The 17572-nt window shown below is 36.7% G+C and overlaps 1 long non-coding RNA gene across 1 annotated transcript in view; it reads left to right on the top strand.

Moving 5' to 3' along the window:
* The window catches only part of LOC114144072 (uncharacterized), a 30140-nt gene extending 14286 nt beyond the window's left edge, over positions 1 to 15854 (top strand). The window contains exon 4 of the long non-coding RNA XR_003595398.1: positions 14887 to 15854. This is a non-coding gene — a long non-coding RNA (uncharacterized LOC114144072). The remainder of the gene's footprint in view (positions 1 to 14886) is intronic.
* Positions 15855 to 17572: the final 1718 nt, after the last annotated feature.

The raw sequence follows: 17572 nt of genomic DNA, 5'->3' as shown, positions 1-17572 counted from the left end.
TGCAATAGCTCTAGCTTTAATTTATTCTCACTTTAGCGTAGCAGAAATATTGATTTCAGCCATTCAGGGTTCGAGACGTGACTTGGACATGGAAAAAATTATACTGGTAATGAAACTAGCCCTAGCTTTAAAACTGCAGTCAATTAGGCTCCTTTACAATTGTTCAACAATTGTAAATGTTCCTTTTTATTATCGTATTGTAATTGAAATGTGTTCTTTTTCTAAATGTAAAGTAGTTTTTGTTCTTTTGCCTAATGGTTTTGTTAGTACAACCAGTTTGCAATGCTAAGCAAAGTAAAACTAATAAAATAGCATATTTTACTGTGCTCATAAAACATTTTTAAAACTCCAAAGTCTTCTTAAAAACATTTAAAAGTAAGAAGTCAGCAATTTATGTTTGTAGTATGCTTTTTAATCAGTGCTGTTCATTTTGCCACCTGCCTATTCAGATTCTGCCTCAGTCATCACCCGAGGTATTCATGCCAGCTACAACAAAAACAAAAATCATTTTTTCTGACATTTTGTGGGTAGCAGAGACTGAATTGCATTTAAGGCAATGCCACAATTTCTATTTCTTTATTTTGTTCTTAGGCTGTTACGGTCACTGACCTCTAGGGGCTCTCTTTATGAGAGAGCTTCTTCTTTGTGTTTCAGTTCCACCTGGCCGCCACAGGTGTAATGTGTTGGAGCTCGTCAGCCACCCCATAAAGAGCTCCAAACCTGAGATGTCAGAGCCCTTTTTCCCTGGGCCTTGATCTGGTATGATCATGTCGGTGAACTGACTTTGTTTGAGACTTTGGATAATTTTGCTGTGAGCATTTGTGTGAAGCTTCAAGTGGTTATAATTTTGTTTTTCTTCACCGTGGAAGCTGGTAGGGGTTCTCTGCCATTTTGTTTAACTGTTTTTCTCCTGTTTCTTGGTTAACCAGGGAGTTCAGGTTTTGTACTTTATTTTCAGTTTCTCTTCTAGAAAGTGTTTTTATTTTATAATTAAAAGGGGGATGTTTTGTTTGTTGTTTTGGCCTTGGAGACCCTGAAGCTTAAAGCTTCCCTTAATGTTTATTGTGACTTAGTTTTTATGTTGAACTATCAATTAAACTATCTTTTTTTTCGACTGAATCCAACTGCTCCAGATATTTTATTTTGTGTTACATCCAGTGCCAGTATTTACCCTTGGTGGTCTTGGGGGGGGGGGGTTGTAACATAGGCTTCCCCTAAAATTTTGTGATGCAACACCACTGTCATAAAAAACAAGCTTCTGTCAGAGCCCTGCTGATGCACAGTCCCACATGTGAATTTGTTGTCATGTTGAAGAGGCTGGCAGAGACACCACCTCAAACCACCAAGAGTCAGCTTGACAATTTCACCAAACAGAGGAGAACCCAGCGGGACTTTAAGTTTTATACACTGTTATACTGAGAATCTACATAACAAATATTACTTCAAAGGGCCATTCTAGTCACTTTTTAACGGGCAGAGGAACAGATATTATGTTCAAGAGAGAAGCAAAAACACGTTTTACAAGACTGCTTTTTACATAGATTTGATGTCCTTTTTTGCCTTCACTGCTTTTGAGAACATAACCCTCAGATTCTTTGCATATCCAGTGCAAAGAAGCACGATTCTATGAAAGGGTCTTTACTCAATCTCACATCTGTAGTTGCCTCAATGCATGTCTCAGCAAAAGATCTGCTCATCACTTCTGTCATTGTGGCTATTGATTTACAGCGTTACTATGTCCTCTCAACCCCTAGTTATTGTTCTAATCATTGTAATTGGTACAGCATCTAAAATGTGGTTAGTAATTTCCTTCTTTGACGTTTTCAGCGGCTTTACTAATTTCCGTCTGTTGCCAACCAAAAAAAGTCTAACTTGTGCGTAAATGGGAGGGGAGATGCAAAATGTTCAACAAAGTTGTTTTCATACTAGTCTGAGCAGTCCCAAAGCTAGCTAAATCATGTTAGTACTTATCCCTCTAAAAATAAGTACATTTACTATGCAGGTGCTTTTCTTTGTAGACATCACAAGTGGGATATGAAGGTTCGCTACACAATTAAAAATGACACAAATCCCTCTATTTTTGTCCATTATTACTCAGTTGTCCTGTTGGTTGCACTTTGTGTTTCTTTGGTAGGACAACAGAAATTGTGAAGCAGCAGAAAAAAAAGGATATATGGTTTTCAACATTTTGGACATAACAATTCCTTGAAAATATCATGCATATATGTATATTCAACTATCTTTACTTTGATACCATTAAATAAAACTCAGCACAAACATCTGTCAAAACCACCACATATCAAATAATAACTGGGATCCCCTGTAAATTATTCTCAGTATGAATGCAATGTGAGTGAACAAACAGCTTCGTGAAGCCCCCCCAAAAAACAACAACAACAAAAAAACATGAGACAGGAAACGTTTAAGGCAGGGTTACCTTGAAAAAACAACATCCTATTCTTTGGACATGTAAAAGTGGAAATAGTATTCCATCATGGCAAACGCATTAGAATATGACTGTCCACTTAAACTGGCAGGCTTGGCAAGGAGAGCAACTAATCAGAGAAGCATGCATGGTAGCTCAGGAGGAGTGTAGAAATCCATACCTCAGTTGGAAGATTAGCTAAAAGAAAGCCAAAGGAGTTCCTTTAACATTTTTCCACAAGATGTGTAAGAGAGACAGAAAGATTTCACATTTGCCAAAAAATGTGAAGTGTGCTATTATCCAGATCCTGCTGCTTGAGGACCTCAATGACTTGCCAAAAAGTCATATCTTGTTTATTCATAAAATCCCCAAATATAATGATCTTATGATGAATAGATAAACAACATTCCGATTGTGTGATTGCACTCAAGCTTTACACAACAGGACAAAAAGCCAAAGAACATCAGAATATCTACCTCTAAATAGCTTCAAGAAAAACATGCTAAATGTCAAAGTTTGACTCCATTTGGATTGAGATGCCATGACATGGTTTTAAACAAGGGCATTCATGCTCCAAAACACTCCTATGCCAAATTTAAAACAATAAATCATTTTTGAAGCACGAAGATAAAAGGATAATTTGTCCACTGTGATGTAAAAAGCCTAATTGCCAGTTATCAGAAATTTGTGATGGTAGTTGTTGATGCCAAGGTGGGCAAAATCAGTTATCAGGTATTGACTAGAAATGGTCTTTTCTCAGGACATGAAAAAATGGTCTTTTTTCAAGACTTTTTAAGTCGACTTTCAATTTGACTTTCAAAGCAACTGGAAAGTCATCCAAGTTGCTTTGGATGACTTTCATCCCGTTTAGTGAAATCAGCATTTTGCATTTACTCAGGTGATTATCGCCATTACAATTTGCTTGATTATCTGAAACATTTAACATGAAAGTCGAAGACCTCTGTGGTGGAACAAATACTTTTTCACTGCTCTTTGTGGCTCATTTTGAAAGACACTGCTTGTGGGGTTTGTTCTTGCAGTTTCTGTGTAATTTAGTTGTTAACATGCTCTCATTAAAAACTGCTCACCTACAGTACAGAAGAAAAGAAAGCTGAACAGCGCTTACCCAGAACTGTCTTTGATTTTATCCCATGTTTCTATATCTGGTCACTGTTTTCTGACTAGCTGAGGTTTTAGATCTGCTTTTCTGTGATCATTGTACTTACTCCTGTGTGGGTGGATTAAAAAAAAGTGATGTAGGCAAAGAGAGGGAGAAGGAATAAAAAAAAAACTTTTTTCTTGCCTGTGTCATTCCCCTCATTTCCATTGTTACTGTTATGTTTTTATCTCCACTTCGCCTGATCTTCCACCACTTCTTTCTTCTCTAGAATCTTCTGTGGACACAAAAAAATAATTCAGTCATGCATGTACACCATGTGCGTACACAAGGCTGCCTTCCCAATAGGATGGAACACTGAGAGAAAGACACACACCAGTGCTGCCCAGTTTGAGCACTGATATGGATCACTGATGATCCCTACAGTGGATCAGTACCACTGTGCGCATTTGTTGAGACAAATAGAAAGTGTTTTCAGTGTGCTCTGCTTGATGAGAATCACATCTGTGGAGATTTGGACACACACACACACATCATGTATTTACAATTCTCCCATATTTCCATATTCACATCCAGTGTCATCCGCCTCCTTTGTTGACATTTTATTACTTTCACTACCAAAACAACATGTCTGTTCCTTTAAATAGACTCATTGTCTCACACACATCCACACCGACACACACAGAGAAAACCCATCACCACACTACTTTACATTCATATCTTACCTTGGCTGTGCTTGTGATTAAATTCCCTGTCTCCAAGGACAGCAGATGCTATTGTTTCCCCCCTTGGCTGCTATGAACGGGAATGAGACTTGAGATTCCCATTCTGGCTCAAGCGCCTCGCAGTTGCACTGCATCTATGAGCCCCGACACATAGTGGGATGAAACTACAGGGGTAATATATGGTTGCCATTACCTTAAAGCCTGCTAGCTTAACCTCTCACATAGATCTCCCAGCTGAATCTCCTTTTATGTAGTTTTCAGAGTCAAGGGTTTGCTCTTTTAAAACCCTACTTTTTGTGCAGCCCCGGCTTAAGATGGGTCCTCCGGTCTCGTAGACGAGCCTTGTTCACATATGTATGAGCATGTGGTCGTTATCTGTCCAGTTTTATGAGCAAAACAATAATTCATCCAGCACAGGCATCCTCTGAGTAGCGTTCTTCTGATGTCAGCCAACAGGTGGCACTGCAACTCTTTATTTTTCCAGTGTGGAGGGGGGGAGAGGATCTGTCCGTGGTGCTGAATGTAAATCTCTCTGATCTGCCGTTCCAAAGGGAGAGCAGAGGAAAAGAAGAGAGTTTCAGCGAAAGGAAGAGATTCAGAGAATCTAAATACAACGAAAATGATGAGAAGAAAAAAAAAAAGAAACAGAGAGTACAATTTAAAGGCGAAGAAGGAAGGGAGAGGCAAGTTGCTAAAAAAAAATTAAGGAAAGAGTTAAAGAGCGGTTTTGAGAGGTAGAGTGTAAAGATAAAGGGATGATAATGATTATAGTAATGACATAAATGCATAAGTAAATGGAGGAGACAAAACAAACAGCAGACATAAACAGGTCTTTAGTAAAACAATATTAGATAAATGAGACAACAAAGTGAAAGAAGCACTCACACCATGCTTGGCACTTCTAAACTAATAAAAAAAAAAGAAAAATGCATTGCAGGACAGGAATATGTGAGAAGAAATTGTGGCAATCCAGGAAATATATGTATCGTGATTCTGGAAAGATCAAAAGATATTAAAAAATGGATGAGATGAGTTTGAAAAAAAAAAAAGGTGTGGAATAGAAAAAAGAAATTGTGTGTATATTAGCTCTTGTGCCCCTGCTCTTAGTTGCTGGTGTGTGTTACCATGTTTGTTTGCATCTGCAAAGTGAAAACAGTGTTTATTTGAGCATCAGAGGGAAGAGCAGAAGAACAGACGTAGACAGATGGGGCTAAGAGGGGTGGAAGACATTAAGTGTGTTGCGTCCGTCTGCGAGTGTGTATATGTCTGTGTTTGTGTGGGTGAGCACAGATGATCTCCGATGCAGCGGCAACAGCAGTACTGTATGCATGACACAGATAGGAGGATTTATGCTCTCCACAAGACTACAGATGGTGACAGGGGAAGCTTGTGCTTCCCTTCATTTCCCAAGTATGACATTGTATTTTTTTTCTTCTTTCCTGTTCTCAAACAATCACTGCTCTTCAGCTCTCACCTTCTGCTTATATTTGCTTTGCTTTGTCATAGTTATACACCGATTTGCTAATGGAATCGTCAAACTCTCTATCCTCGTGCACTTGAGGCCTTTCTGAGCAAAGCTTTCAAAGGGTAAAATAACATTGTGGCAGAGGTGAAATGTTTCCCATTCTGTGTCTAAGATGTCCACTCAGGACATGATAGAGGAGGTGCTTTATGAGTGACAGTGAATGTGTATATCAATCAGTAAATCAGTTTTTAAGTTTAGAGCAGCCTTACTCACCAAGGGCGGCAGTCGGTGCTTCCAAAGCTGAAATAACAAAATAAGAAAACAAAATTAAATAAAGATATGGAAATAAACTAATAGAACAAACAGAATATGAAAAACTGAAACGTGTCATGAATAAAAGTGATGTTGGTTTGAAAGACTAGATTAATAATGATGATGGGACCAGAGTTGGGCAAGAACTAGTTGGATTTATTTGAGTAACTTTCTGGGAAAATTTACTTTAAGGAGTATTTTTACTCTGCTTTTTACTTGAGTAAATATGTTGAACTAGTGCTGCTCTTCCTTGATTGGTGGGTAATCTATCCACCTCTGGATGAAACAAAACAGATACAATAATTATGAGAACTAGTACATATGAAATTCTAAAAACGTTTACACAATACAAAGAGAAAGTAAATACTAAAACTAAAAGCTAATTAGTAAAAACGAAATTAGGAACAATCGTTGAAGTTAAATGTTGAGCAAAACAAATACGTTTGCTTTTAAAGAACACAAACGGTCTCCACTTCCCTCAGCTCTCAATAAATGAAACTCCACAGATGAGAGTTATATGAAATCATGCGAAAATAACGACTCACTGTTGGTTTTTGCTTATCTTATGGGTATAATCAATAAATACTTTCAACTTTCCATGAGGGATGTGGATGACTCATACAGTAAAAGAAGCTGAGAAACATGTACATCAGTACTGAAAAGATTCAGTTGGAGACTTCTAATTTACGTTTCTGTCACTATTTGTGTAGCTGAATGTTAGTCGCTGTAGATGGGTTGCTTACTTTTTAGAAAGCATAATGTTTCTGTAATATATTCTGCAAACCATTAAAAGAATATAAAACTTTGTGCATTGGGACAAAAGAGAAATGTTTGAACTCGGACAGTGTTTTTCAGGTAATATTTACTGAGAGAAAAGAAACTGAGTTTGTAGTTTTCCACTAAATCTCTTTGAAAGTTAAGAAAATATCGTATTTGCCCTGAATGAGCTGAAAAAAATATTGGTTATCAATGTTTAATATCTTGAAATCATTTAAAGTGCCATCAGTGATTGGTATAAGGAGACACGGCAATGTAAAGTTGTTTCATCCACATACCTGTCAAAATTGCTGTTTTGTTTCTTGATTAACTCTACCAGTGAATGGTATTAATTGAAAATTGAGCTTTCTGAAACTCCATATCACACTGTTATGTTTTTTGATGGGGAGTTTCAAATGCGTCTGAAAAAATCTTTTTCTATTGAAAATGATTTAAATCTCCAATAACAGTTGTGGAGACACAAACACTAAGTGTCCGAGCTTATGATTTGAGTTGAAAAGATTCTGTTTGTTGAAATTTGGTGTTATTGGCCACTGACAGTTGTATCACTGTTCAGTCGGAGGGAGAAAATAGTTACTTCTCAACATTTACTGATAGTCACGTCTGATGTCAATGCCTTCTTTTAAGAAAGTTAGATTATTTCAATTTCCTGAATAAAAGAGACAGGCTCATGCAGATTTTAAAAGAAACACACTCTCTGCGGCATGCTGGGTCTTACATCTGGTCTCTCCTGTTGTTTCTCAGTATCATGAAAAACAAAGAATACACCATGCAGATTTTAGGATCAGGGAATATCATTTATGTTGTTTCTTTCTTTGAATCACTATGTTTTGATTCATTTACTGGAAAATCACTGGCTCTTTTTTCATGTTATAATCACAAACTTCTACATATTCTATTTTAGTTATTACACAAAGCAATGCATAATTATGAAGGAGGAGGAAAAGGACAAATGTGTTTTTTTTTATTTTCTTCATACAAAGAAAGGTCTGTTATATAAAGTATAGTCTGATATCCCTACCCCTAATTTAAAGCCAATGTAACTAGTTATCTTCACACTCTTAACATTAAGCTGAACACCAGTTGCTCTCCCTGAAAAATGTTGTCAATAGCATCACGGTGTGGGGATTCATTTCTTTAACAGGCTGGAAGCATTGGTCAGAGTTGATGGGAAGATGGAGGGAGATAAACAGAGAAATAGCAATCTATTAGAAGGGACCAGACCTGAATCTAATGAAAAGTCTGAGGAATGTCTTTAAAAGACACTCCGAGATGCTTGATTTATTTTAAAAAGATGAAGGAACAAAGCGAGCAGAAACAAATACCAAAAAACATTAAACTTACTTTTTTTTTTTATAGAATTGGTTTCTACAAAGTATTAACATAAATCTGAATACAAATGCAAGCCATGCATTTCATATGTTCATTTCAAGGAAAAATAAAAACCATGTTATTTCTGCTTCACAGTAAAATTACTTTGAGGTGGTCTACAAAAAGATCCCAATAAAATATATTGCAGTTTCTGGTTGTAACGTGACAAAACGTGATAAAATTTATTAGTTAATAACACTTTTGAAAGGCACTGTCAGATTTTTTGGGGAAGTGAAATGTAGCCGTTTACCTTTTGCTTTGGAAAAGCAGCTTGTCTGCTCTACAGTCGGTGGTTTTTGGAACAACATTCCCCTTTTGCCTCGAGGTGAAAGATAAGCACAAACACCGTGACAAGAACCTTGCTCTGCCAATACTTCTCTCTACAGGTCTAAAGTTAACCGTAAGTGGAGATGTCTGCTGTCTGGCATTACCTTTACTTTACTATGTAGTCAATTCAAAGTACAAGACGAGCAGAATTGTAGACATTTTTTGGAGAAAAATCTTCTTTCTGTTCTTATAACTGGTCACTAAAAACATATCTACTGTGATTTTCCTTTTCTTAAATTTACGAACATATAATATATAAATTATAATGTTTATGTTGTTTTTTTCTAAGTATTGGTGCTGTTCCAGATCATGAAATGCACATTTTGCTGCATGTAGTGGGTGGGTTGGCTTCACTCGGTTACATAATGCATAGGCTGTCTTGGAAAAAGGCTGTGTTTTCTTTGTAAGGGTGCTATCTTTGTAATTTTATAAGGTTCACTCAGTTTGACTTGGGGATCCTCAGGCAATTTTTGATTTTAGGAGATGCAGAGATGAGCTGATCTCTTTAACAGCCTACATTGGACGGCTTTACCTGTGATCTAAATAATATCTAAATAATTTGTGCTGTTAGCTTTTAACACCTTCATTTTGCTTGCCTCGGAAACAACCAAATGCGTAAGCTGTTTGCACATCTGACAAGGATCAAAATATTCTTTCCTAACACTGAAATCCAAGGTGGGGGTGATGAAAGAACATGCTACGTTTGAATAATCTCGTTATTATTGTAATATTCCTCTGACTTTATTTGTTTCTTCTCCGTTCGACTGTTTTCTAGTATGTGGTTTTCTTTGTGTCTTTTGTTGTTGTTTCATCTTGTTCGAGTTCCTACTTTGAGGAGATTTACCTGTCTTCCCTACCTTTTTGCAGTTTTTCTTTCTACCATTTGTACACACACAGATGCACACACTCTGATTTGTTCTGTCTTTCTCGACCTCTTGTTGTGAGATCAATGCCTCCCACAGGTAGGCTGAGTCTGAGTGTAGCTGCCACAGTGTGGGAGAGTTAAAAGGCAGACCAATGGCATATTCAGTCAAATTTGATGAGCACCTTCATAGCAGATCCTTGCATGCTTGCTATATTTGAAAATCTCTCAGACAAGGCTATTTCTGCTATCCAAAAGAGATCTGAGAGACATATTTAATACTGAAGAGGCTCTAAAAGAAACAGTTTGCCTTGGAAGTTAGCATAGTAAAATATGCCTAAATTTTACAGATGAAATGCTAAACATCAGAAAGCTCTAAAAGTTTGGATTGCTTTGACATTTTATCAGTTTTCTCCCACTGACTTGCACCTGAGCAACATAACGAGCTTGTGTATTAAAACAGAAATAAAGTTGCACAATTGCTGCCTTAACAGTACTCTGACCATTTCAGACCAAAGCAGATTAATCTTTGGCTCATAAGTGCATCTCATTTCTGAATAGTATGTTGACTGGTATTTATAGTTTAGCATAGAAGGTTCAACAGATGAAAGAGGTTGTATTTTATTCACCTCCTTTTCCCCTTTTTGATATTTGGTTATTTTGTCACAAAGATTTTAAGTTTAGTTACACTTCAAAACATTTTTTTAGCTATTGTTTTCCTTTGTCTTAGTGTTTCCCAGAAACTGCTTGTGTTTCATCATTTTCCTTAGTTGCTCCTAGATTCCCGCTCCACTCACAGCTAAAGCTTGTTGAAACCACATACCTGTTTTCACGTCAATAATTAACCATACCTCATGGAAGCTCCTGGTAGCTCCTTATCATTTCCTTCCATCAAGTCTGTTTATTGGGGATCTTCTTGTTGACAAGTATAATCACTTGGTTATTTCAATACTTCTTAAACCTCTTTTTCCATTTTTCTGCCTACTTTATAATTCACCACCACCTAAAAACCGCTAAAACGGAACCTTCAACATGATACTACTATCACCATGCTCAATAGTTGTTATAATTTTATGCTTGAAAGCCTTAAACAAATTGTAAACCAATTTCACAGTATGTATCACCTCACAGTAAGCATTTTTTCCAGAAGGTTTATTAATTGTCTTTATTGTTCCTATTTGCAGATTTGTTATGTAAAGCTTGTATTTTGTAGTTTTCAGATGACCTTTTTAATAATCTGTTTTAGACATTCTCTACGTCTTTAAATTTTGCTCAATTCTGTTCAGTAAGTAGACGACCATTACCATCATCTCGGTGGGTAGACTAATCCCAGAGCAAGGCCACATCATCTGATCCACCATCTGTTTTATTTCTTTACACTCAAGAGATAAATCATATCTAAATTGCTGTATCTGAAATTCACTACCATGCCAATTTGTTTTCACAACTTTTATCTGAGTTTAAGTCTTATCTAATTTCCAGTGGAAGGGGGGAGGGCTTTGCGATAAACTGTAGATGAAATGGCTTCTAAACAGAGTAGCTGTGTTAGCAAAAGGATTTAAATTAAGATAATTAATTGATTAATTATGCAGCTTCAAACTCTTTAACAGATCATTGTAGGATTTCTCGCACATTGGCTTCTGTGTTACTGTTTTAGGCCACTAGTTTCTTATCATGACTTTAATTCAAATTTAGCACATGGCTAAAAATAAAAGCTTTCAATCTCCTTTTTCCTTCTTGTTGAACATATTGTAAAGTTACAACTGAAGGGATGTAAGTAGTAGAGTACTGCCCAGCTTCAGAAAGCTGTACTTCCTTATTGAGGTGGTAATTATACTAAAGAACAGCCAAAACAGAGAATATGTGTCCTTTTTTTTACTTAATTTAATGTTTTTGTTGGTAACCAACATATTCTGAATTCACTATCTACAACTATTGCCTTTCTGCATATCTGGATAAACACAGAAAACTAACTTTGTTTTTTTTGTTTAAGTTGTTAAAAAAAGAAAAAGAAAAAGAAACAAGTAACTACTCTTTCAGCAGCTTCTCACTGTTCCTCCCTGGGACTTTTTAACATTTAATATCCAACAAATACTCAGAGAAATGAATGTATGCAAATACATTCTTCCACTGTTGAAAGGATAAAAACAATCCTAACAGATTGACATAACAGAATGAGAATTTATCATTTCAGAGAATTTTAAATAATATAATTTGACCCCACTATGATATATTATAGGGCTTTTGCTTTTATAGTATTTCTATCTTGCAATCTGTAGTGGCAAGGACAGATTAAAAAAAAAAGGAAATCCTTAACACAAAATAATTTAACTCATATTATTGTAAACATTGTTTCTGTGTTTCCAGCAAGCTTTCAGATTGTAGAAGGGATTGTTTGGAGATGTAATTAAAGTGATTTAGCGGATTTGAGTTTTGTTATTGTGAGACACCAGGATACCAAGTCTGTAATAAACTTTGTCACCATCACATATGGTGATCTTTGATTTATGGAATAATAAGTATGATGGCCAAATAAATGTCCACTCATGTATTTATGTTTAATGTAATGACATCCATCTACCCTGGTCATCTACCATACAGGCAATGTCATGTTAGGAGTTACTGGAACAAAGATATTGTTTTCTTAAAGAAGTCATCCATAAGCACTTCAAACTTAGGTTCAAGTTCTATATGTAATTCTAAACTGAATTGGAAACAAACATACCTTTAAAAGAAAAATAAAAGTTTCTTCCTTTGTTTTCATTTTTTTATGGTTTGGTATTTTTTTATGTACAAAATCAGCAAGTCAGGGAAAATTTCATTGGTTTAGTCATAGACATGCTTTTGGACACTAACTAATTTAATCCTATCAAACATTTGAAAATGAGAATTTTTTAGGTCCTGGGTTTAAATCCCGGCCAGGAGTATTTCTGCATGGAGTTTTCATGCTCTCCACATGCATGCGTGGGTTCTCTAGCTTCCTTCAACAGTCCAAAAACATGACTGTTTGGATAATTGGTTTCTCCAAATTGTCCTTATGTGTGAGTGTGTGTACAGGGTTACTTGTCCTGTGTGTCCTGGTGATGGATTGGTGACCTGTTCAGGGTGAACCCGGCCTCTTACCCAGTGGAGATTGGCACTTGGTCCCCTCCATAGATATGTTGGTATGGGCGGACAGATAATCTCAGCATTGACTCTAAATAAAATCTAGAACCCTTTCATTTGTAGCAGATTTCTCAGAGGAGTTATTATGAGACTCACTGATTGGTTTATAACCTTTAAATCAAACAAGCTTTAGCTTAAACACACAACAGTCAAAATCTCTGTACAGCCATCTTTATAAGCTTATAAATAAATTTTTAAAGGAAACATCAAGTAATCGCTGACTGCCATTTCATGCTAAAAAAATCTGATTACACAGCTGTGCTGTTTTCCTCCCACAAACAACAGCCTGTTGTGTCTTGGAATGATGCTAATACATGGGAAATAAAAATATAATTTAAACTGTATTGCTGCCATAAACCTAAACATAAAAACATGGCAAAAAATATGAGGCTCTAGCAGTTTTCGTTAGTTCTAAATTGCCTAATTAAGGCGGTATCTATTGGGAACAAAACACAAGCTTACTGTTGAGACTTTGTCCTCGCAAGCATCACTACACTGTATCCCTCCGACACTGTTCAGGAAGAAAAAGTTGTTACTTGGATATAATTTCTTCATATAATTGTGAGTTAAACCTAAATGTATTTATGTAACTAAATTAGGAAAAACAGTCATTCTTTCTCCTTCCATGGCATTTCAACCTGCATTGCTATTTGTGTTTCTTAAAATCCAAAATAGGTAATAAATTAATTTCTTGGTAAACACCCATTTTGGCTGAGTCCCAATTATGGGCTTCTGTCAGTTTTTTGAACAAACAATCAGAACCGAACGTGGCAGATTGTCCTAAAGCTGGAGCTTAAAGCAACAGACAACTCTAATTTGTTTTCGAAAGGTTTATCAAGCTTATTTGCGATGTCATGATAAATATTAGATTTCATTTGAACTTTGACGAAATTACTGCAGCTCACTCTGTTTCAAACCCACCAGGGGGGATGCAGCCTGGGGAGATGTAGATGCGATAGCGTGGTGAGGTATATCTGCCTGGATTGGCACGCTGCTCTGGCTGGCATAGCGACGCAGTCACAGCTGCAGGTAATTGGGTCATCACTGTTAATGTCTATTTATCGTTTCTGCAGTGAAGCTGCTGCCTTGCTCCCTCTGTGGTGTCTAGAATTTTTCCTGGACCACAAGATGGTTTCCCATCAGCAGAAAGCCTTAATAATACAAAGAAAGAAAATCACCAATGAGACAACAACACCCCTCCCAGGTGCCCCTTATCTGTAATGCAGGTATGAGCCATCTGTTGGCCTTATAGCCTCTAAATCTGTTTAACCTGAGCTGTACTGCATCCCGTTGTGGCTGTAGATAGGCTCACATACTGTACCTCCAACCTACTAAATGCTACATTAACTGGTACATGTGGTCCTGGGTAACAGATCATGCTTGTTCAACAATTTGTTTAATGGGGGACTTAATTTGTCTCCATGACAGTTGGACATCATTTCTCATTTTGGTGACAGTCATCATAACACAGATCTATTTTACTCTCCTTAATCTGCCAGCTTCAATTGACTTCCAGGCAACATACAGGTGAATCTCAATTAATCAGACTTTTATTAAATAGATAGTTGATATAGTATCAGCTATCATACCTGTTTAAGCTAAGAGTGAGAGATGGTCAGAGTGAGCTTTGTTCACCCTCAGTTGTATTGATTGAGTCTCCGGAGCTAGAAAACAAGATATCACACAGCGAACCAATCACAGCACAGATTATTTCACATTTTTCACCTTAGCTTTTCACTCCTCTAGTGGACAGATCCTTAAGGTGAGAAGTAACCCATCACACATCCAAAGATATCAAACTCACATTTAATCCCACCACTCTGGTTTTTAGCTTCCAATTATATACGATGCCCCTCAACTTGGTTGACTTTGAAAAGTCATTAGTTGCTAGAGAGGTCGATACAGTATCATAAATAACTAACCTTTAAAGAAGAATAAGGCCTTGTTTAAAGCTGTAGCAGCACACTTGTATTTGTGCTGTAGCTAAAATATATATCTGCCAGCTCTCCAAAAGGCAGTGCAAGAGACCTGCATGCACAGACTTTACCCTTCATGTCACTTATTTTTTATTTCTAAATGGAAGAAAGTCACTCGTGCCTATGTTTCATGTGCAATCTGCTCTAATTGCTTTCTATGTAAGACACAACCCAGCAGCAAAGCCTGGTTTGAAACTTGTATGTAGCCATATGACATAAAAAAGTGATGCAAAGTTTCTTAGCTTTTAACAGGTAAAGATAAGCAACTCAAAGTACTTGCAGTAAAAAATATATTTGTTGTTTTAAAACTTGTTGTGATGATGGAGAGTTTGTTGTTTTTCTGTATTGTTTTCTCTTTCTCAAGGGCCCAGCATGGTTGCGATGAGGTGGAACCATTGACGTGCAGTCATGTGGTTGAGGGACATTAGTTTTCGCAACCAGCCTTCAAGATCCATAAGACATACCAAGCAAAGCTCCTCTGAAATCCTTCCCACTGCAATGTCCGTCATGGTGTTTTGTCATGGGTCTGGTTTACAACAGTACAGTAAACACAGTGCTCATGGCAGAAAAGATTGACTATTATCAGTTCACACGTTCAGAGGAGGAATAAATAATGGTTGACAAGATGCAGCAAAATTTTTTGCCAAAAAATGAACAAAAGGCATCAGTGAGATGTTCACCCACTGCATCAGACCGGAACCGAGCAGGGGAGGTTCAGTGTTTTGGTCCAACAGTACGTATTTCTTCACGGCCTTGGACAATTGTTCCTTAAAACTGTCCATCCTGCTCTCTGGTAGAAAAACCAGCTCCTGGAAGTTGAGTAGTTGGGGCTGTTTTGTGTATAAACAAACACACCCACAAAATTCTGACCAATCACACATGAATTTTGGATGTAGGGTGAGTCTAAAAGAACCTCTAGGGAGTTGTGAAAAGAAGAGGTGACCGACATAAGGCTGAGAACAAAATAACAAGATTTTGGTCACAAAACTGTGACAATGAAATCCAATTTCGGTGTGTCAGCTTGACCCTGCTGGGCCCTGTCTTCCTCCTCCCTCTAAGTGTTTCTGATACTTTGAGTTCCTGCTGTCCTATTCACACACCTGTAACCTATTTACTCATCAAGCTACTGTATAAAATGACCAGCAGGATTCACAAACGTTGACATTTTATATATCTTATATATATTTTGAGACTGAAAATCCAATATAGTAATTTTCTGCAATGTTTTCACAACTGATTTCAGAGTCAAAGTAAACCACCTGACAAAAACACTGCATGTTTTTTTTTTCTTACTCTGTTTGATGTTTGTCCAACTACTGTGGAGGGACCTAGTTGTAGGGCTTATATTTGTATCCATTAATTGATAAACTATGCATAAGTATCAAAACTAATGTACTGAGTTCTTTCACAAGCTTATCGAAACACAGAACTTACAAACTTCAGGTTGTGATGAGATTATAAAACCAGGAGAGGAACAACAACAAAAAAAAAACACCACTGAAAATAAATATTGAGAGGACACATTAAGAAAGGAGTAAGTCAGAATAACTGGCTGATACTTTGGCTGACGCAGGGAACAAGAGGGAAGCTAAGGTAACTGGTTTGGGGCTGACACTACATAAACACACAAGTTGGGTCAAGAACTAAACTAATGGAATAACAAAATTATTATAATGGTAACTTTAAACTTTGTATGTCTTACTATAATATTTCTAAACCTAGCATAAATAAATAGTGTCCACATTTTAAGTCCACATTAAAATTTTTAATTATTGTTGCACTATGTGCTAAAACTTTTCTTTTTTTTTTAAATTTGCTTTCCATCTTTAATTACATCCAGAGGAGGCCTGTATGCATCTTGTTTTGACGATGGCCACTGCAAAGCTCGACTGCAAAGAGCTGCCGATTGTTCAGCTTTATGTATTCACTAGTTTGCTGCTAACTCTGTCTGATGTTTGTGTGCTCCTAAGAGGGGGAGAATATAATGTTTCCCGAAGGCTACATTGATGATATTGATTGTGTGAGATGGTTTCAACCTCAAACTGCAACATTTCCTGGAGAGAAATTTTATCAGTGAGCTAAAACCTACATTAAAGGTTTGTAAAGGAGAATTTAGTTTTAGCCCACAGTTCTTCATAGGTTAATTCCTTTAAGATCTAACTTTCAAGTCCCACATAATATGATTCGGTGCATCATAAAACATTTACGTCAGAAGTCGTGTGAAGCTGCGTGTTTTTTCAGTTGGATAAACACTAAAATCCTAAGGGATATATTTATTTGCCCATTTACCAATTTGATTTAAAAAAAAAGATAAAAGTCAATAGGCAGCTCTCTCAGTATGAGCACAAAATACAGTAAATGAAAGCAAAAAGTGTGCATGCTAAATGTAAACTCATAAACATCTAATAACTTTGTGCAAAGTAAAAACTAAAATTACCACTGAACAAACATGCAAGTAACAAAAGTAGAAACGAGCCAGCTCAACGGCTCACTGTCACTACAAGGCAATGTGATGTGACTAACATTCCTCCTATAAAAGAGATGTTGTGAACAATTAACATCATAAGTAATGTATAAGACATTGTTTCCTGCGGGGTTTTAAGCTCTTGACAGCAGAGCTGTTTCACATGGCTTAAAAATATGATGTTGAATGAAACTATATAAAGTAAAGTATGAATGTCAGGCATTTATCAAAATGGAGATGTCATTATGTGTTCTTTAAGGAATAAAACAAATCTCCATGTTCGAAGTAGCATCAGCCTTACAGAAGAAGGAGTTTAAAGGAAATCATCTTATCTCAGGCTCTGCTTTTCATTGTAACAGGATAAAAGATTTTGCTGTAGATTTGTGTCAGAGTCCACAGTGGTGCAGTTTGAAGTAGCAATCTCTGTGTTGGCAGAAGCACTTTCAAAAAGTAATGTAAGTCTTGCATATTAAAGTAATGAGCCAAACGTTACCGACAAAAAATCAAAGGCACTCTTCCTCGTTGCCACAAGAAAAAGATAGAATTTATGACATGAAAAGAAAATCAAAATGGAATGAAAAACTGA

Source organism: Xiphophorus couchianus, chromosome 5 (genome assembly GCF_001444195.1).
Source record: "Xiphophorus couchianus chromosome 5, X_couchianus-1.0, whole genome shotgun sequence".
Classification (NCBI taxonomy): Eukaryota; Metazoa; Chordata; class Actinopteri; order Cyprinodontiformes; family Poeciliidae; genus Xiphophorus; species Xiphophorus couchianus.
This window is presented reverse-complemented; position numbering and strand designations above follow the sequence as displayed.